At 43.7% G+C, this 22,250-nt stretch overlaps 1 long non-coding RNA gene across 1 annotated transcript; it reads left to right on the forward strand.

Moving 5' to 3' along the window:
• The first annotated feature begins 5,640 nt into the window (after nt 1-5,640).
• On the forward strand, nt 5,641-8,372 carry LOC111939413 (uncharacterized). Its single transcript, XR_002869275.2, has 2 exons — nt 5,641-5,722; nt 6,697-8,372. It is a non-coding gene; the product is annotated as an uncharacterized LOC111939413 (long non-coding RNA).
• Nucleotides 8,373-22,250: the final 13,878 nt, after the last annotated feature.

A 22,250-nucleotide genomic window follows, 5' to 3' on the forward strand; every position in this document is an offset into this window, starting at 1 on the left:
GCAAAAATAGAGATGTTTAAAAGAATGAGCACTTAAACCTGCTCTTTTCTATTTTTAAATGAATCTGAGATTTGGCTTTTTCTCTGTATCTGCTGCCCTCAGAGCCTTGCTTTGTTCCTAAGAGCCAGACTTGGGTGGATTCAAAACCCACACATGCACTGGAAGGAATTCTTTCCTAAGCTGACCCTAATGTCATTGTCAAAATTGCACCAGGCATCGTTTTGACCCAGGGACAGTAAGATCAGATGTTAAAACACTGAACCAAGAGCTCAGCAGCAGGAGGTCTCGTTCCTGCTGGGATCACTCCAGCCAGCCCTCCTAGACATATTTTATCCATATCAAGAGGAAGTTTGGAACTAGATTTAAGCTGTTTCCCAGAAGCTGCTGATGCTTTCATGTAAAATGAAGAGTTTGCTGTCAAGACAGGAACAAATTTTGGGAGCCAACAGGGCCCTTTCCCTGATTTGTGTCCCGAAGAGCTGAACCAGTTCAGGATGGCCAGAATCATTAATGCTGCCCTTCAGAATACACATCTCGAATTCCCTTCCTACCTAAACAAGCCCTCAGCCCCTGCCCCGAGCTTAGGAACACAAGAAAAGGAGAATTAGGCCACACCTGAGCACTCAGTGCTCCTAAAGTGACCCAGCTGAGTAAACCAAAGGGATTGCAACAAGCCTTTCATCTCCTAATGGGATCCCTTTGTGTTGATTTTAGCACTTTCTCCTCTTGGCTGAATTAAGGAATCCACTGCACTAACACGAACCTTTTATTGTTGGGCCACGTTATTCATGAATTATTGCAGTTTCAGGGTTATTTTTGCTTTGGCGTGGAGCCTTATCCTAAAATATTTGTCAAACAAAAGACAGGAGCATCGTTTTTTCCACTTCCCGTCTGTCTGTCTGGAGCTGTGGGTCCGAACAGCTTCCAGCTTGGAGGATCCACCTGATAATTTATGAGGATGGGGATGGTGTGAATCAAGAACTTGGCAGCCAGAGACTTGCATGTGTTCTAGGCAAGCTCTAGTCCTGCTCCTCATAAATTATCATTGCTGACCCGTCCCTACAGCATGTGGGAACACCAAAATCCGTGTCCTGAGTCTCTCAAAACTGCAGGAGGAATTTGGGCTTGGTTTATCCTGCCAGCCTCTCTCTCTCAGAAGACTCAGCAAAGGGTGTCAAGAGCTTGGTCTCACCTTTGATGAATAAAATCTTGTGACATTCATATCTCCACTTGAGAGGAGCAGAACAGAGAGGGAACATCAGAACCAGAGTGATAAAGGAAATTCCCCTGCCCCCTCAGTAAAAAACGGATCAGGCCATCTAATATTGCACAAACTGACACCTCTTTCCTAAAAATAGCTGTCTGCACATTCAGTCAATGGGCTAATCCCATTGCCTGAACATTCTTGGGTGCTTTATCATTTAAATTGTAATAAATCACAGCGTGCCACGAGCTGGATGGAGCTGCATCGAGTTACACTCCCACCGAGAACATGCGGGGACCAGATGAAATCAGGGTGACATGATGTCATTGAGCTGAAAATTCAATGCATGCCCTGTTTTGTCTTAAAAAGTTGGCTTGAAGGTCTCTTTAAAATTAGGGGGATTTTCCAAAAATCGCTGCCCCTGTCACATTTTGTTTCACTATTTCTTCCCTTCATTTATTTTAAATAATGAGCACATGGAGCCTGCCTGTAAATCCATGGAACTCTATTGAAAAATTGCTATTGATTCCAGACTTTGGACCTGCCTGATCAGGAATTTTGCAGTAAAACATGGAAGAACAGCTATCATGCATATTTTAGGGCAGCTGAACTAACACACTAATGTTCCCATGAGCTCCTCAGGAATATGCTTCCACCAGCTAATACCCACCATTGTTCAAAAAAATTTCATTAGATTTAGTTTCCCCTGGTTTCTTTCTTAAGAAAAAGTAATGGGATAAACCAATTTTAACTCTCCTAAGCAGCCCCTTGTGTCTCAGAGCAACATTTCCCTGGACCACCTTAATGAATTCCCTCCTCTCCTTGGTTTTATACATGTTTCAGATATTTATACAAGCTGTATGAACATAAAAGGATTATTCATCACATTATTGTTTCTGAAACAGGGCACTAAAGCTAAACATAATCTGGTTCAATCCCCAGCTGATATAAATCATCCCTGCTCTCCTGGAAGTTGCTGGATGCTGAGCTCCCAGTCAGGAATTGCTTTCTGCAGGGATGGGAGGAGGGAGATCACTGGGTAAAAGTGGTGGAAACAAAACCAGGTCGCCTGTGGATGGAAATTCATCCCAGAGTTTGGCTCTGCTGCCAGAAGGGAAGGTGTGATGAGGTTGTGGCTCTGCTCACAGGTAAAGGTGGGGTGGAAATGCAGCAGCACAGGAAAGAGCCTGACCCAGTTCCCTGCATAAAAACCCAGATCCCTTACTCAGCTCCATCCCAGGAACTGCAAATTGTGTGGTGTAGCTGCTTCAGACCCAAATACATTTCCTGCTCTCCACTGCTGTGCACTTCAGCCCCGTCCAGTTCTGCCAGATTTATTGCTGCAGGGTTTTGATGACCAAAGTGAAGCCCCTGGGGTTGGTACAGGCTGGTGATGGGCAGAGCTGGGGTGTAGGGATGGGGAATTTCACATCTGACTTATTGTCCCCAGCGTAAAAGGGAGATCGAGGGAGGGAGTGACTTGATAAGAAAGATGATGAGGATGGAATGGGAAACAAGGAGAAAAATGTGGGGAAGGGGGAAAATAAACCAGCGAGGGCTCTGTCTCCTGTTATAAACCCTGTAAAAGGGAAGGTGCTGGCCAGCATCAGCCACTGGGAGCAGGTCACTGTCCCCATGCAGGGACACTGCTCTGGAATTGGGGTGTCCCTGGGGATGGGAGAGGTCACTGCAGTGCAACTCCAAAGGAGGGCAGAACTCACCTCCCACAACTCACCAGGGTGCAGCCCTGCCTCTCATTGGGCTGCTCCACAAGCTCCACTGTGCCTTAAACCATCCTTTTTAACCCCAAACTGAGAGGTGGTAGTGCAGGCAGCAGTGCTGGCACATTTAGTGGGAGATGCCACCCCTATCCCCCTTCACTGGAAGCTGCAATGAGCAGCAGCTGCTGAAAATAGCCTTGCAGAGAAGCTCTGCTGCAGTCAGAGCACACGAGAAGAGCTCGATGTTCTACCCTTCTTTCCTCACATACTTTAGAAAAGTTAATTAAAGGAGGCTGGGATCTGAAAAGTGAGAAGTACCGTTGCCAAAGCAGCTCCTCCGTGCTCCTTTTATTGCTCCTCTGACCTGAACACGAGCACAGACCTCATTCCTGCTCCTTCCATGCCATATTTCCACAAACTTAATGGTTACAATGTGGGAAGCAGCAAGAGATTATCAGAGGCTCAGATAAGATGGATCTAATGGCTGAGTTGCAGTTTATAGGGTAAGTACAATCACTATTTAACACATCCCCCCCCCCCATTTCCTCTTTTGCAGGCGCAGGGAAATTGAATTATTTACCCCAAATTTCACATGAAGTCATTCAGAGTGAGGGAATTGGCCAAGGTAATAACATGTGCAGAATTTCTGCGATAAAGAGAATATGGAATTGAGACCAGTGCATCTTCTTTTCCTGTACCAGATGAGTGTTCATGGCTATCACCTTGCTGTGCAAGAGATTTTTCCCTCTCCCATCCTGTGAAGTCCCAGCCAGCTATGATGTACTGAAGCAGCAGAGACAAAATCTTTAACAAATGGGGCCAGGAAGGAAACAGCTTTAATTCTTTGGCCAGAAAGCCTCTCTGATGAGCAGTGGTTTACATGACTACACACAGACAAGAACCCTCTGGGCTTTTTTTAAAGTCTTGTGGTCTTCATATTTATAGGAGAAAAATGCCAAGAAATATCAAAGCTGTATCTTGTCTCGCTTTGTTAGCACGATTCCCCAGCCTGCAGAATTGATTCTTTTTATGGGACATGCAGGAACCCCTCTTTTCCCATCTGTTTCCAGTGAGGACCATCCAAGCTTGGCACAGAGACCCTCCAACAGCTTTCAGTAAGGCCTTCAGCCTCTAGCCTCGAAGCTGAAAGTCACCATGGCCCTTTCATGCTTAAATTCCTGGTAGGAAGTTTGGTTTTCATGCTTTACTATGGTTTTCCTCCCAACTTTGATCTTCACTCTTGGGAGTCTCATTTACACTCAGCTGCATCCGCATCTCTGGCCTTAATCTTTCATAACGGAGTGCCCTACTTATCAAAGTGTGACAGCTCTCCTAACCCCCCACCCACTCCCCAGTGGAGATGCAGGAGCCTCTCCAACTGTTATGAAAACAGATAAGTTAAATTGGCTAAGCTGCTTCTTGTCATACTCCAAATATTTGGTCTCCTCTGTCACTACAGCTCGAGGCCTGCGGCTTGAGGCCTTCAGTTCTCGATCAAGAGCCCCCAGATCCAGAGGGTCTGAGGGAAGTTTTTCAGAGGGTTTCCATGGAAAACTGGTTCATTTTGGCTCGTCCTTTTGCTGGACACTGCTTTGCTCTTGAATTATAGAATTGTAGGATGTCCTGAGTTGGGTGGGACCCGCAGGGATCATCAAATCCCACCTTGTCCAAACGCTCCTGGAGCTCTGGGGGCCGTGCCCATTCCCTGGGGAATGTTCAGTTCCCCACCACCCTCTGGGGAAAGAACCTTTTCCAAATACCCAACAAAACCTCCCCTGATACCCCTGCCAGCCATTCCCTCAGCTCCTGTCCCTGATCACAGCGAGCAGAGCTTTGAGGGCTACCTCAGAGTCTGATAATTCCTGTATTCTCACCATGCCTGTGTCAGCATGAGTCAGCAGTGCCATCATTTGGGATGTGGTGCATGAGTAATCACCCTCAGCCACGCAGAGCAGGACAGCATCTCCCCCTGGGTCTGTGCTCCTGTGAACATTCCCTCTGCAGGAAAAACAGTGCTCAGAGGTTTATGAGCAATGACTTTTTCTGGGGGGGGAAAAAAGAAAATTAAATCTGAGAGACTTGTTTATTCTTTTATTGGTGAGAACAGAAGGCTGAAAGTGAAACTTGAAAATTGCATCAAAGGGAGAAGCAGAGCTGGGAGCACACAGTTCCTCGTGTCCACTGGAGATGAGACCCACCAGACAGCTCTGGGATTCTTCTCAAAGAGAAAAACCCTCTTGTGGCATCTCCATCTGACACAGGGGTTCTGCTGCCCTGCAGGGTTTAATAGGTTTTGCCTGCATTTGCTGGCCTGCTGTGGGTTGGTGACAGGTTTTTTTCCCCTCAGCTTCCTCCTCAGCAGTCCATTTAGAAGTGGCTCATATTTTGTTATTACCTCTGATGGCTTTGCAAACGACTGTGTCTAGGAGTTAACTCTCATTTATGATCTCCTCATAATGATAAAGTGGTTCTTTTAAGAGTCCTGTTGCTTGCCAAAAACCTATTATTGCAAAAGTCTGAAGCCATTTCTGAAATAATTTATTGGACAACTGCACTCGGAGCAAGAAGCTCCCATTTAATACCAGTATTTAAATACATTTTAATGTACCCATAACCAGAAAACCCAGATGCCATGGATATAAGCTTAGCATTATCTTTCTCTTCAAAAGAACCATTTTCCCCAGCCCTTTCTAAATGTTCCATTCCCCCCTGAAGCAGATTTCAGGAAGGACACTTGGAGAAGTTTGCTGAGCCAAGGGATCTCCATGAAGAGGAAGCAGCACAGAAGGACAGACAGGTGCAAAAGACATCAAAGCTTCTCCTGCCTGTGTCCAGAGCTTCTCAAAAGGAGCTGCTGGGGTCTGGGAGCTGTGCTGAGATATCAGGATCGATAACCCAGGGCTGGAGCTGGATCACAGGCACAGCTGAGGGGTGCAGGACCATCCAACTCCATGGAAATGAAACGAAGCTTTGCACTTTTCCCAGAGACATTTCTTACAGGGGCTGCCCATGAGGTCAGACCATGCAGGGTGGGGTTGGGCCCAGCTGCAAAATTCATTTATTATATAAAATATATATATATATACACACATATATATATATATATATATCTATCTACAAAATTCATTTATTATATAAAATATATATATACATATATATACATACATATATATTATATATATAAAATATATATAGTTACAAAATTCATTTATTAGATAAAATATATATAATATATATAATATATATATAATATATTATATATGCAAAATATATATAGCTGCAAAATTCATTTATTATATAATATATATATAAAAAAGATTATATTTATATAAAATATACATAGCTACAAAATCCATATATTATATAAAGATGTGTTGTGTTATTTCACATTTATAACTCATCCCCTCTCCCTCCAACACCGAGTCATTCACAAAGAGGAAAGCCTTGCTGTGTTATTTCCTTTTTGTGAGTCTCTCAGATTAAAAATTGAGTTTTTCTTGCTTTAATTATTTTTTTTTAAATTTATTTTATTTTTGTTTTAAATCACATGAGTTGTGTGACTCACGAGGGCTGTAGGTGGTATTTGTTTTGGTGTCTGGAACCCCAGAGTCAAGCTTGTCTTTGTCGGGAGATTGATACAACATTGGTTTTGGCCGGGAGCAGGGGAGGAGAAAGGACATCACTTAGCAGATACTTAAAATGTGGTCAGGCTCTGAAAAGCGACTCTTAGAAATGACATTGTGGTTTTCCATATTTATTTTCTCTCAACAGCTTCCAGGAACAATCTGCTGAGCTCACAAATCCAAAGGTGATTTGTTGAGCTGTCACCTCTCCGTGGAGGGGTTTGAAAACCCCGCTCTTTTCCAGGGGCCTCTTCCATCACCACTGTTAATAAGGATTCCAGGACTGGAAACTGCCTGACATGCTGCTGATGGATGCACAAGGCTGAGTAAACTCCAGCTTTTGCTCTGCTGCAGCTCCCTCTGCTTATCAGGGATAAGAAGGAGCCATAGTTCAGCCCCAGTTTGAGTTAACACAGAGGTGCATGGAGGGAAGATTAAAAAAGCAGGATGGTCTAGTGGGTTAAGACAACTCTGAGGCCTTAATTCAATCCTAAATTTAAAATAATCATGGTGGCTGTGCTCTACACTCACTCAACTATGAGAAAAACAGTGTAGAATTAATCAAAATTATTAATATGTAAATAATATTTTTTTAAAACATTGCTTTTATTTGACCAAAACAGGTAGAACTGCCTGAGGTTTGAAGGAGCATTTCCCAAGGTTTCAAGAAGCATTTCTCAAATGGTTTTTATGGTTCTGCCATGAGACTTCCCAAATGGTGAAAGACACCTGTGCTACATGATGGGGGGAAAAAAATAGAATTGATGTGTGGTAGCTGGAGAAAGGCTCCAGTTTAATGTGTTATCCAATTCTCCTGATTTGTGGGAATTAGTAACTCAAATAAAGCAGAACTCATTTTCTTCCTTTCTCACAATGCACAAAGAGGAGAATGCAGAAAGGATACAAGAGGGAAATAGGAAAAAAAAATGGAAATAATAGAAAAAGGAAATTTAAAAAACCCTTAATTAAAAAAAAACCCTTTTTGCTTTGGACAAAACCAATTTTGGGGGTTACCAGATCATCAGGAGTAACACATATTGTAAATGCAGCTGGTGACAAATTCTAGTGCAGATTCCTGTTGCCTTTCAAAAACTGAATGGAAAAGAAGGAATAAGCCAACTTTGAAATGAAGGGTTTGGAATCAGCTTGCATTAAAGACAAGTTTGTCATTGCCCTGGTGACCATTTGCTTGGATGGAGACTGGAGGAGCAGCCAGATCATTCCTTCAACCCCAAAAATCAAAGTGTTGGCTTCCTGATACCTGTGCAGGAGCTCAGCTGGAACATGGAGATGACATTGACCCAGCTCCAAAACTTGGTGTAAGGGTATGAAATGCCACATTCCCTCCCAAAACACCCAGTGCTAATTAGCCCACGTGGAACGAAGCTGCTGCTGCCAGAGCTAGCAGGGGTTCCTCTCCTCGGTGCCACGCACACACAGGCAAGGGGGAACAGGCAAAAATAAATCAGCACAAATGAAACATCCTGGGCTTGCCACGGCAAAAAAGCCGATCACACAAGTGATGATATTGAGAAAAATCTTTTCTTCCATGGAAAATATTCAAAGGAGGTCAAGATGCCAAAAAATTAAGTCATTCTTTTATAACCCATTTAAACCATGGAGAAAAATGAGGGATGATCACTTCCTTTAGATACCTTAGAAATCAGGTAGCTGACTTGCCCGTGTAAAAACATGCATAGGTTATGAATTTTTATTTCCAGAACATGTCATCTCTATGACTGACACGCTCAGAGTATAATTTTCCTGTGCAAAGGTGGAGTAATTTTGGTTAGGCAACATTTATTGCTTTGCATTCTCTTTTAATTGAATTAACTACGTTTGAAATCAGTGTTTTCCGAGAAAGCTCGTTGGGAAGAAGTTTGGCCTAATGAGACCTGAAGTTGTGAGCCAGGAATCCAAAGTCCTTTTTTCAAGTGCTGTTAAAGCCTGGTCCAAACTGAAGTAGGGGGAAAGAGTCCCATGGACTCTTCAAAGGGTCTGACTCAGGCAGCTTTTTCTCTGTGGCGGTTTCCTCATCTTTAAACTTGGCAGAAATGCTAATTTCTGAGGTATGGGAGCCTAATGATTCACCCACACTGCGCAAGGAGCACGGGGAGTTTTGCCTGAGGGACTGCAGAGAAATTACAGGTTTATTTTATCAACAGCTCTTCCACAAAACTGCAGGAGTGAGGTTTAATCTGCGAACCCAGGAGGTTAGGGAGAGAACACGTCCGTAAAAGTCTCTGGAGGGAATGGAAGAGGGTGAAACATGAATATTGTGAGGTCTCAGGTTACAGGGCTGAGGAAATTTGCTACAGGTTTAGTTCCTGGGGCTTGGGCAGGCAGAGTTTTTGGCTCAGCTGGGAATATTTTGAGTTTGTGAAGCCATTTACACCCTGCACCTACAGCTTAAGCTTTGCAATTTGGGCACATTTTATAAACCCAAGGCTTGCGTGTGTGTTGATTCCATCTGATTCGAATTTATGGGCACAAAGGAGACAGTTTTAGCTCATCTCCACAAAGCCCAAGCCCAGATCCAGCCATCCTGGTGTTTAAATGTGATCCCAGGCTGGAGTTGGTGAGCTGGTCCCTCTCGAGATGTTCTGCTTTCAACCTTTGGCTCAATGTCCCCAACTTTCTCCCTGTGAGACAAAACCAATTCCTGTGGGGTTGGCCGTGATCCAAAGAGACTTTCCCAGGCCCAGGTGAAGCCATGGGGTAAATCCTTGGGGAATTCTTGTGCCCAGAAATGAGTGTTGCATCCCCACCCTCAGCTGCCATCTGCAGCCTCTCAGGGGCTGGGTGGGACTGGGAGGAACTGGGAGAGCTGCTGCTGGGAGCAATGCTGCAGATCCACCTCCTGGAAAGGTGAGTGCCCTGAAATGTACTTTTTAAAGCTTGATTTTTTTTTTTTTTCACCCCCCACCCTCGACATTTCTGGAACAAAGAGAGCTGTGGGGAAAACAAGGCTGGAAGCTTATTGACAAATGATAGCTGCAACTGCAACCCAGACACACACAGCGAGCAGAGATTACAGTAATTTTAATTGCTTGTAATGCAGCCCCCCTCTCCCCCTCCTTGCTCTCTTCCTCCTCCTCCTCCTCCTCCTCCTCCTGTGCTCTCTCTCCCCCCGACAGTCCCCCCCCCTCTCAGAGTTAATCTGTCGCTCGATTCTCAGCTTTTCTTTTGCTTCTGGTTTCATTTTCAGATGACAAAATTCAAGGCACACAGCTCTGCTGTCTGGTTGCCCTGGTAACGGCAGCCTATTATCGTACCTTGTCATTCATCAAGAAAGAATTGCACTTGACAGAGATAGACCAAAATGCCTGCAGTCTGCAGCATAAAATAAAAAAAAAAAAAAAAAAAAAGAGGGAAAAAAAAAGAGAAAAAAACTGTTTTCTTTTCTTCCAAGTATGTAAAAAGGCCTTTAATGCCTATTTAGCTACATGTTTTATTTAACGTTGCTTATTATCCACTAAAGTGATTGTCGAAACTCGTCGAAATAGATATTCCCTCCTCAAAATTAGATTTAAGTCGAATTTGTCATTCTGCCCAGCTTTCAAACCCTTCTAGCCCGGTGCACAATATAAAGGAAATGGTTAAATGATAAACGTTTCGCATGTTGGATTTGCCAAGTGACCACACAAATGCTGCCTTTCTGCTTAATTATGGCTTGTGTTGGACAGCTTTTCCTGCTCTCTTTATGGAGCTTCAAAAATAATTAGCAGGGTATGTAATAAATAATTGAATTTTATCTTTAATTAATCCTTCAAGTGTTATGGAATACAGATAAGTGGATGGCCATAAAAAGTACATATGTACACATGTGTTGTATGTCTTGAGGAAGGAGAGGTTTCTCTGAGCAGAAAAATCTGTAATCACTCTTCCTAGAAGTTGGACCGGTTCCCAAATTCATTGTTCTTCAAAGGCAGGAAAAGGTAATTGCTTGTTATTTTGCCTACCTCATCTCTGCCATCTGAATTAACCCAAATTAATTCCTGAAATCTGTGGCCTCATACCTTTTGGTTGGTGAGCACTGAAACTCTCAGTATTGTGATTTTTTTAAAATGATAATTTATTTTTTTTTTTTAAATTTGGTTATATTTCAGAGAATTGTTTAAATAGCTGCAGTTGAGGGTTGAGGTGGTGAGAGCTGTTTTATACCAGGATTTTGGGCCATTTTTCTTCTTACAGTGGTCAATTTGCTTGTTAAAGGTGAGATCTGCTGTAAAATAGGTTTTATTGGCCATGTGGCATTTTAAGTACATCTCCTCCTCGCTTGGTGTCTGCATCTCTGATTGTGGAATCTTTTGTCCAAAGAGATCAGAGGAAGAAAAATGGCAAAGGGAGAGACAGCAGAGGCAGGGAGAATGGAGTGCACTTAAAAAAATAAAGGGGGAAAAGGAAAATTCCTTGCCCAGATCCTGATGCCAGCTCTGTTTATTTTCCTGGAGCGTGCCATGAGCGCTGCACCAGGAACTTTTGGAGCTCACTCTGCTCTTCCCCACCCAAAATAGAAGCCTGAGTCTTGCTTCTTCTCCCTCTTTCTGTGTCCACAACCTCCCACATGGGGAAGAAATCCATGGGGAGTGGGAAGGGATCCACTGGGAGCAGGAAAGGTTGGGATGGCACCAAAGCAGAGGCAGAGCTTTCCATCAGCGGGGTCGAGCCACAGAGCCAGGGTTTGTGGTGTTTATTGGACAAGTGACAATAAAACCAACCAAAATTCCCCCCCAAACCCAACAACAACAACAAAAAGGGCAGAGGGAGAGGGAGATGCCCTAAAATTTGTATGAATCCACCCATTCCTCGAGCCACTCCTGAACTTTCTCCTTTCATTCCGCCGCGCCACCAGCGTTCATTTCCTGCCCAAACCCCGTCCTACCTTTTGATTCTGAAATTTCCCTAAGGCGAGGGGGTTTGGGCAGACAAAGGACTGAACAGGCAGAAACAATTAAACCAGCAGATACAGTGAAAACCAACACCACAGCACCAGGGCAAGAAATCGCGCCGGACGAACAAATTCTGTTGCGTATTTGATGTTTCAACAGTCGCTCTCATTCCTGCAGTTTCCTCCAGCCTTCCTCTGGGCTAAAGGAACTCTGCCATCCCTTAGGACCTCATAAATACACAGAGGCACTGGAAATACTTTATTTTTTTTTCCTTGTGTATTAATATTACATGATAACCTCGTTGGAGGAAAAGAAATAAAACGCTGGAGCTCGATCTTCTCCCTTCAGCTGCAAAATGGGCTCTTTAAAGCCCCTTTTAAATGCTCGCATATGTCTCGATGAAAAATTGGAATTTGGAATGTTTATACAGCCCTGAATAGTGCAAGTGAATATCCTTAAATTAGCTTTTCAAGTTGATTTACAGCCTGAGAATTCTGTAACAAGACATGAGTGTTATCTGGTAAGAAAGGAATAGGTTTGGCTGTTATTGTCTGGCTCGGGGTCTTTGCTGGGAAACAAAATGGGAGCCAAAATGCCAGCTCGAAAATGAACTTCCAGGAGGAGAAAAGGCTACGTGGGAATTAGCAAAGGAAGGAATGAACTTGCTCAAAAATTAAAGTGCTGATTGATTTTCTTAAAAAAAGGCATTCTAACTAAGATTAATTGATTGAATCTCACAATACAAGGGAAAAACCAAATCCTGGGAGTTGGTATTTGTTTTACTTGAGAAAGGACTGAACATCTATCAGCTATATCTAATTAATTGCTTCTGTCTATTGATGTGTGTATCATTTATCTTACTGTCTTATTTTTTAGTTATATTTCTGCTACCTGAGTCGGTGATAGATCAGGACTGAGCTTTGAGCATTTTTAACCCCGTGTTCTGATCCCAGCACCAAAAAATGCAGCGGCTAAAGCTTCAGCTGGGTGGATGGAAATGTATTTGGACATGGTCAGGGTATGAAAGACCCTCAGAGCAGCAGAAAAAAATGAGGAACCTCACTCAGGAAACTCTGCTGAAAGTGTTTCAGTAACTCCTTCGGCTTTGTGCCCTGGCTCATGGGGAATTGCTGATTCTCCAACACCAAGTTTTTAAATCATATCAGGGTTTGGAGTCACCCCTTCCCTCCAAAGTGGAAGTCAAAGAGATTCCTTCTCTGGAGCTCAGGAAAAGCCCTGTCCTGTTGTGGTGGGAGAGAAGCCCAGGAAAAGCCTCCCAAGCCTCCAAAAGTTTCCTCTGGAAGGTGAGAAATGCTCTGTCAGGTCTTGGAGGAGCTCTGTCTGTTTGAGTTTTGATTGAATCCACACAATAAAACACCTGGAAACCAAATTTCTTCCCTTTCTCTGTCTCTTCCCCTTGTTTTCTTTTTCCCTTTTTTTTTCCTCCCTCTCTCTTTCCTCCTACTGCAGTGAAAATTTGAGGAATGCTGTGAGGAAAGCAGAGCCATGGCACAGCGTGTGCTTATCTAAAGTTCAGGCAGAACAGAGTGACTCTCCTGCCTTTGAATATGTCTGAAATTAAAATGCCATGGCTCAGATTCCCACTTTAGCTCATCATGACTTATATCCTGGGCTGCAAATCTTCCCTTGCAGTGACCCAGGCTGTGCTGGGAGTGAGATGCAGTTGTGGAACAGCCAGAGGAAGGTGCCCCTTGCTTCATGTTTTATAAAATATACATTTCTGGGCTCTTTTCCACACAGAATCACTGCTTTCAGGAGCTCCACTGAAGGTTAAGGTCCAGATCCACCTTTTCCCAGTCTTGTTTCAGTGCAAACAGCCAACATATTTCACTGGAGGCACTGAAGCCACTCATTTTTCATTATTTTCTTTTAAATCAGTTAAAATGCAGTGTAAAGCACTTGGAAAATGTAGTTGGAGACTTGAGGGATAGCTGTGAAGGACAGTGGTGACAGTGGCATTTTTGTTGCATGATACTAAAATATCTCAGCTGTGGCAATCCAGGATCTGGTTGGGATTATTCTCCTCAAATCAAAAAACCTGAATTTTTATCTGCTTTCACTATTCCTCTCTGAGGTGCAACTCATTTTAATCTCATTATGACCTCCAGATTTTAGTCTGATTTTCAGCCACTGCCATGGGATGGCTGTGCCAGTGATCTCTGAGGAATTTATTTCCAATATGGAATAATTTTCCTTTAGGGAAGGGGACACTGTGTGTATCCCTAAGGTTTCTGCTCACTCCAAACCAATAAATTAACCCTGGACCTGATTTCCCTTAGTCCAGCCTGGCTTGGAGTTGTCCTTTATTTTTTTGTGCTGAGGTTGGTGGGGAGGATTTTCATGGAATATTGGAGCAAAAGAGGCTGCTGGAACTCCCTTTCTGCCAAGAATTACAGTGAAAACCAGTTTATTTCTATTCTGATTGCAGGATTAACATCTCCTTCAGTGGCCTAAAAATATCTGGAATTAGGAAATGCTAGTGAAAGGCGCTTCCCTAATTCCTGATGATATTTTTCCTGTATGAGAAAAGGTGGCTACAGCTCAAAAAAAAAAATTAACAATTTTGGACTCAGGGACTCAAATGATCCATTTTAAACTGTCAAGGGAAAATGTGAAATTTCCAGGCTACACTTTTCAAATTTAAAAGCTGAAATAAATCTTCACTTCCACATCAAAATCAGTGGAGGATCATTTTTGTCCACCTGGTAGATTTTTTGGGGACTGTTACATCCATAGAAATAACTTAATTTACACATTAAGACAAGTTTCTAATTTTTTCAGGCTTCTCCCAGGGCAGGTTTTAAGTTTAATTGAATTAAGGTAACGAGGGAAACTTTATTTCATACAGCAGGAAAAGCCAAGTCACCCCATTCAAAAATCCACTTCTTCCTTTTTGAAATTTGCTTCCCAATTTCCATCAAGATTAAAAATTTCTGGTTGGGGAATTGGTTTAATCATTAGGTACAACGTGTTGCCAGACTAAATGTCTGCAGTCATTTGGGGAAGCATCAGTGGGTTTTTGAGGTTTCTTTTCTCAATTAAATCTGTAAAAAAATCCCCAAATGCTCCTTTGTTTCGTCACCAGTTAAGTGTTTTGGCAAAGATTTCAGGCAAATTTTGCAGCCTTTCCACCTTTTCCCTCAAATTCTTGCAATCAGGCTGTTTTAAATGCTATTAATTGATTATTTCTCTTTTCATTTTCCCCCAAAACATTTCTTCTCAGGAGCAAAAAACTATTAGAACCACACCCAGGACAGTCACCTTTAAAAGCTCCTGCTCAGAAAATGAGGCAGAAATCCAAAATTTCATGAGGTTTTCAGTTGTGGAAGAAAAAAAAAGGACATTATAAAAATACTTTGAATGTTTTTCTGTTCTTCCTATTTGTTTCAAGCAGATAATTTTAGGAATGGAAGTGAGTGGGGCAGGTATTCCCCACCACCAATAAATGGCATGCAGCTTAAAGGAGTTAAAACAAGATTTTACCACCCAGCTGCTGCTAAAAACTTCTTCAATTCTTGATTTAATGACCAGAATGGATTTGCATCAAGAAAAAAAGCAACAATAAGAAGAGAAATGTAGAAAATTTCCTGTATATTTGGATCCCACTACTATAAATAAAGGTTTCCCTGTGCACCACAATCAAAGGATGAGCGTGGCAGTTTGGGTTGATATTTTAGCATTAATTTTTGGTAGCAGCCAGGCTGCTGGCTTTGATTCTCTTCTCCCTCCTCATCAAGCACTTTCTTGGCAGGAATTAAATGAAATATTGGTGTGGAATCGTGACCTGAAGCAATCCCAGAGTGTCAGGTGCCCATCCTGAGTCTGTAAAGGATGAGGTTGGGAAAGCAATACCCAAAACTCCTCATGGCCTTCTACCTTTTAAAATTCTTGGTTCTCTTTGGGCTTTTTTTTCCAGATTTTCCTCCTCAACCACGAGTGTTGAAATAATTTTCCACCCCTTTTAGATGCTGTCACAGACTCCCATGATTTCAGGAGCTGTTTCATGGATAAACATTGCTAAATTGGTGGTCAGGGCTCCGTTGCTGGAGAGTTGGAGGTCTCTGAGATATAAAAACAATTTCTAGCTCATGGCTGAGGTCAAATTTTGCAATTTTTACCTTGGCTGGGCTTGGCTGGGTGCTGATGAGGACGGGCTGGGATGGGGAGAGGGATGTGCCCTACTTAGGAGTGAGTGGAGCCCCGTTCCTGCTGGCAGGGGGTTGTTTTGTTTGCTTGTTTTGATTTGGGAAGCCTCGAAACAAAGACAGCTCCAACCAGGCTGTGTTCATCACAAAAGCATATTTGTAAAGATATTTACTGATAGGAATTAAACAGAGCAGAAAATATATTTTATTAGGGTTTTTTTTTGTTGTTTTTCTGGTGGTTCAGGTGCTTTTTTTCCCCCCACTGCCTTTGCTGCACGTGAGAAGCATTTGGATGCGTTCAATTCAGTCCACGATTTTAGGGCAGGATCATTTTCTTCTTCAGTTTTTTTAAAAAGAAAAAGGAGTTTGTGTGTGGCAGCAAACAGGGGCTGATCTCACCATTGCAGGGGATATAAAACCTCCTGTCTTGAGCATTCCTGTCAGGACCCCTTGGGGAAAGTGGAGGGGAAGCTGGGAAAAACAAAAAGATACAAAGGCAATTTTAAAAATTACGTTTTGAAATGCCTTTTAATGAGCAACTCTGCTAAAAGCACCTGTCATTTCCTCCCAGATAAGTTATCCTGGAGCTTTGGTGGATGCTTTTGCCATGGTTATTTGTGGTAGACTGGATTAAATATAGTCCTGGGCATGCGATTTCCAGCAGAAATCCTGTTGAAATTCCTTCTGGAATTACAGATTCCTCGCAGGACCAGTGGATTTGTCCATCTGGCCAAAAATCACCCCCCAAACCTCCAGCTCATTGAACCAGGTCCCATTTTGGCTCAGGTCTGACAGCTCTTTGACCAGCCACATGTCACTCCTGGCTACAAATATCAGCAATTCCCCAAAAATCAGACCCTGCAGCTTCTTTTCTGGCTGGACAAATTGGTCACTTCCATGTGAAACAACAAGATAAAAAAATGGGCGGGCTTCAATCTTCATTATTTTTAATAATTTAGCTGCAAACAGGCAATTATCCTCAGCACTGAAAGCATCAATGTACACAAAATCGATATTTTTCCAAGTGGTTCAATCTATGATGGAAGGAAAGGGATGAATTTGTGGAGAATTATTGTGAAGAATTTTAGGAAACCTTCCTTGTGCAGATCTTGTGTCTAATAACTGAGGTTAATGCACTTGTGGCTGTATTCTCACATGAATAAATATATCCAGGCAAAAAAAATCAGCTGAGATGGATTTTTGGTCTTGTTTGAGCACACCTAGAGGAAAAAAAGAGCCAAAAAGCATTCTTTTTTTTCTCTCTTTTTAGCATCTTCATTTAAAATAAACCGCCTCAAAACTATGATGCTTAAAAAACAAAGGAGAAAGAGCAGCTCTTGAAGGAAATGCTCTTAAACATAAGGATATGAGATAATGAAATGGGCTACTGGGATAAGCATATTTATTGGGTTTGTTATGTATCAAATGTAACAAAAGTAAAGTGTCTGAAGAACTCCATGTGTGGTTCCTTCACACTCTTTGATCACACAATTCCCCCTTTAATTCAGACGCAGTAGAGCTTAAGTGGCTTCATTGATGTGTTAAGTGTGGAATGATTTTTGTATAAAATAAAAAAAAAAAAAAAAAAAAGAAGAAAGAAAAAAAAGGAAAAAAAAAAAAAAAAGAGGAAAAAAAAAAAAAGAGCCCATTATGTGTCCAGAAAAGCCTTGTGTGCACTTGTTTATTGAGACAGGAAGTCGCTTTCCCACACCGAACAACGGTGCCGAAACACTGAAAAATTGTGTAGGGAAGAAAAGTGGAGGAAACTTAATTTTCTACCTGGCAGAAATCGGCCTCCGGAGGAAGAAGTAGACAATGAGATTGGGCTTCAAGTGAATAATAGAGGCTGATTGATTTTAGGAAAATGCTCCCCACCATTTATAGAGGGGGTTCATGTGCTGCTTTTGTTAGGAAAATGGGAGGCTTTGGTGCAAGCTCTTTGTAGTGAGGCTGCTGCTGCTGCTGGAGGAGCAAACCCCTAGCAGAAGGGCTGGCAGGTACAAAACCAGCATTTCAATAGATATTAAAAAGAAAAGAACCACTTTTAGGTCATTCCTTCCCGGTTTATCACCGGCAGGGATCTACGTGAGGCTCTCTGGAACAAAGCCTCGGATGCTGCAGTGGTGTAAAATCAGGAGAGTCGCTTTTATCCGAGACAAAGGAGCGACTCCCTGCTCCCACACCTGATACCCAGGCCTGAATTTTAATATCTAAACCAGCAAAAATTAAATCAGACAGGCTGTTTTCTAGGCTGAGGGCTAATATTTATTTACTCCCACCCAGGAATTTTAACAGGAATAATATCAGCCTCTAATATTCCGATTATCTCGATCTCCTCTTTGGTCAGGAAGCGCTGTGGGCTGAGGTGAAATATTGAATGCAGACATTTATTGGTGCTCCAGGAGCAGCTGTGAGTGCCCACAAAGGTCAGGAGTGCAGCAGACCCAGTGCTGTGGGCTCAGAGCCCAGAGTTTGAATCGGGGGAAGCAAACCCAAGGTCTGAGGAGCAAGAGTGGCATGAAGACATGGAGTGGCTCACCAAAGGTCACTTCATCCATAGACAGCAGAGCCAGGCTAAAGATCAGAATTTGCAGATTATGTGTTGCTGTATTTTCATATTTCCTGGGCTTTTTTCTGGATTTACTCAGCAAATAATGCTCTGCCACCATTGTGTGCTTTTGTGCTCAGCGCCGAGGTCTCTTTTCACTTTGGAATCTTGTAAAAATGTGCGGTTTCCTCAGCCCTGCTGCTAAAACCAGGGCTATTCAAACCAAACAAACACAACAGCCCTCCAGAATAGACAGTGGGCTTCATAAATATTACCTTGAGGTGGATTTGTGCAGAATGGTCAGAGGGAAAAACCCCAAACCTTCTCTTCACCCCAAACCAGGTCTGCAGGGCTTGGGGACAGTTACCCTGGCTGTGTCCCTCCCACTGCAGGGCACTTCTTCCTTTCACCTGGAAGCCAAAACCCCTCCCAAAAAGTGTATCTTGGACTTCAGGATTTTCACCAGCCTCTCTTTATTCCTCAGAAAGCAGGACTGGCAGGGAAACCAGCCTGTTCTCCTGCCATGCGTGCGCCTTCCCGCTGGCACACGCAGCTCCCCCTCCCATAACCCCGCTCTCCCCGAGCCTTTTCCAGCCCACATAAAACTCTTCTTCCTTTCAGCACCATCTCCCCACACCCAGCACATTCCTTTCATGTGCTCAGCCCCACGGCCTTATCTCTCCCTCTCGCCCTAATTCTGAAATGTGCGGTATGCTGCTGCTCCGTGAGAACAGGGAGAGCTGCAACTGGGCAGAACTTAAAGGCCTCCTCTTACTGCTCTTCAGGCAAGTCAGGGTCAGGATAAATTGGCAGTCCTTGGTTGTTTGGGTGGGGTTTTTAATCCCTTTTTCCTTGAGAATGAAAATAAATCGAAATTATCATTAAAGCCATAAGCTGAATCTTGATTTTAAGGAGGGCTTAAGGAAGGATGTTTGCACTGAGCACTGATTTTGGGTCTGAAGTGTCAATCACACCTGACAGACACTGAGACAGCCCAGAGGATCTGGATGTTGAGCTCCTGAGCTCGACCTGGGGCTCTGGCTGTCGTGGTCTTGCTGCCTCTCTCCATCAGCAGGGATTTTCCTCTCTGCTCCCGAGAGCTGCAGGACCTCGGCGCGGAGCAGGAGAATTCCCGTGTCTGGCAGGCATGTGCTCCTTAAAATGCATCTGCCAGACACTTTGCAGTGGGCTTTTCAAAGAGGATGACTACTGGCTTATGTCTGCTTCCACCAAAACTGGCTGGAGCAGCAAGGCAGGGAGATGGATGCCTTTGAAAATCCCACCGTGAAACGCCGAGGATGGGAGAGCTCCTCGGACTTGGGCAGAACCCCCCTCTCCCCCAGTTATTTGAAAACCCAGACAGCATTAGCTTGGTCATCCGTTGAAAAAGAAGAACATATTCGTGACCTGCCATCCATTCCTGCTCCTCCTGACCCTCCCCCTAGCCCCACTCTGTCTTAGTGAACCAAAAACTGGCTTTTCTGATTTGAATCATGATTCAGCCTGATGCGATTTGAAATGCCTGAATTCTTAACCCCCTGCATGATGGGATTTTATCTAATGGAAATGCCAGCAGCCTTTAAGTCAGGCATGGCAGAGCCTTGCCAGCCGCTCTACCCAGCATGCTAAATAAATGATAAATATTGTTGCACATATGTTACATCTGTCAAAAGTCTCAGCATCACGCAATCATTGTGTGGCCTTTCTAAGGTGATGAAAGGAGCAAAAACAACAACAAACCCTAATGCAAACATCAGATAGGCATCCGAGCTTCCCTGACAGTGCAAATCAAATTCCCCGTTGGTGAAATAGGCTTTGAGGAAGGGGGATGTTGTTTTACCTCACCCTCACTTTGTTGGGTGAGGTAAAGAGCTGAAAACGCTGGATTTAGAGAAAACTGTGGATTTAGAGACTTTCCATCGGGTCTAGTAGCCCTCAGCTCCTTGCACTGCAGTGGGGATGGTGCTTTTGCTATTTTCATTTAAGAGGTCCCAAGTTGTGCTTTTAAACAGCAGGTTCAGGTGTGGGAGGAGATGGGAAGTAAATAAAGAAAACTCTTACTGATGTTACTCCTGAATGTTGACGTGTAGTCTCACATCACACCGAGATATTTCAGCCTGCTGAAAGTTGGGAAATCCAGATTTACTCTTCCCCAAGGCAGGAATTTTTAGCATCCCTTGCTCCAGACAGGGCATTTGGCCAGGCACGGGGAGCTGGGCTCGGCCCTGGTGCCAGGAACCCGCAGATTCCGTGTCTGTCTGAGCTTTGCCAGGGTCACCTTGAAGGGCACCCCGGCCCTGCAAAGGTCCCGCTGTGCCTGGGGGAAGGAGGAGGCAGGAGAGGGAGGAGAAGGCTGTCAGTCTGCTGAGCCATGGCTCTGCTGCTCGGCACCAGCTGAGCAGGGATGCTGGAGCGCTAATGCATCCTCCTCCCCTGCAGCAGAGCTGCACATCCTCAGAGGAGCGTTCAGAGCCTCTGTCCCTCCCCAGGGCAGCGGTGGAGCTGCTCCACCTCCTGCCCAAGGCTCTGCCTAAGGGCAAAATCTCAGCCCAAGGAATGTATTCCTCTTTCTCTCTCTCCCTCCCTGCTGAAAAGGAAGGGTCACAGTGGCATTTACCTCCAAGTCTATTAAAAAACATTGAACTCCCAGAGTGTGGCATGTGTGTTTCCTATTAAGAAGGCAGTTCCAGACTAATAACCATTTTTAATGGCTGTCGTTGTGCTTTGCACTAAATGATATCAGCCATTATTGCAGGAGAAAGGCAAAGAAGCCTGGAAAATTAAATTAAATCCTTCTGTGGAAATTTCAAAGGGGATCAAAGATGCTCCCCATCTTTTTTTCTTGAGCCCAGGTGGAGCTTTTCCTCGTTCCAGTGTGAGGTAGGGAAACCCTGGAAAAGCAGAACGAAGGGATAATTTTCCCTTTCCTCATTTAAATGAAGGAACTGTTGGAAGTCAGATAATTTCCTTAGAATTGGGCCAAGAGAGGCTTGGGAAGGTCAGTGGATGGTGGCAGAGAGCAGAATGGTGTTTGGTGGATGCTTTGTTTGCTAGTCCCATCTGGTTGTGCAGAAATAAATTCTCCTTGTAGGATGCCAGCCACCTTACCCTAAAATGCAGGTGAAAATGACTCAGTACCCCAAAAGTGTCTGTTCCTCTTCTTTATCTGGAGAAAGATCTGAAGATGATCAGGTCTGAGAACTTACCTTGAGGAAAAAGACAAGAGGGAGAGGCAGGGACAGGTTTGTTGACCTCCACAATGTGTTTTGAATTAGTTGTAGACTACGACCTCAAGTTGAGAAAAATTCAAACCAGCCTGGTGGTGTTGAAGGAACTCAGATTTGGCTGAGGCCTAATGGTTTTGTAATTTAGTTTAAGACCATGACTGTGAGACTTAAAAATCCCAAACTGTGGGGCTTGCTGGCAAGTCAAGCATCTATTAATGACATGGCAGTGAAAGCAGAGGGTTTTTTTCCTCAGGGTCCAGTCCAGCCAGGTTTTGAGCTGCCCAGACCTCCCACAATTTCTGTGGGAAGGGGAGGTGCCCATAAATTTGTGGGATCTGATCCTCACGGGGATAAATTATCTTTGTCCCTTAATTCCAACGGAGTTACCTCATTCAGAGAAATGCAGAAGTGTCCTGGTACCTACAGGGAAGCTCTGCAGGTCAGGGTGATCCATTTAGATTATCCTATTAAAAAAGATGCAGCCTGTTTTCCAAATGCACACAAATCTAACTAACTTAGTTGCTCTAATTAGCCCCCGCTGCAATTTCCACCACGTTATTAAAATAAGTTATACTCAAATGCAATGAAATGCCTGTAAATCAAGGGAGATTAAAAATCCCTCTGGCTGCAGAGATGTGTTTATCATAAGGGCTTTAACATCCTGAATTTTAAGAGATGCTGCACACTGAGGCAGCCTGGGTTCACAGGGAGGAGCAATCTGTCTCCTTGCATCCTCTCGTGGAGCTGAGAAACCAAGATACACACTGCTATTGTATTTTCCTTGGGTTTTCAGCACAAAATATGTGCAAATTCAGTTGTTTAGGCTGAAGGTGGGCGTTGTTTTGTGCCTGCTCAGAGCCTCCTCTCTG

The sequence above is a fragment of the Cyanistes caeruleus genome, chromosome 23, assembly GCF_971803275.1.
Source record: "Cyanistes caeruleus chromosome 23, bCyaCae1.hap1.1, whole genome shotgun sequence".
NCBI classification, from domain to species: Eukaryota; Metazoa; Chordata; class Aves; order Passeriformes; family Paridae; genus Cyanistes; species Cyanistes caeruleus.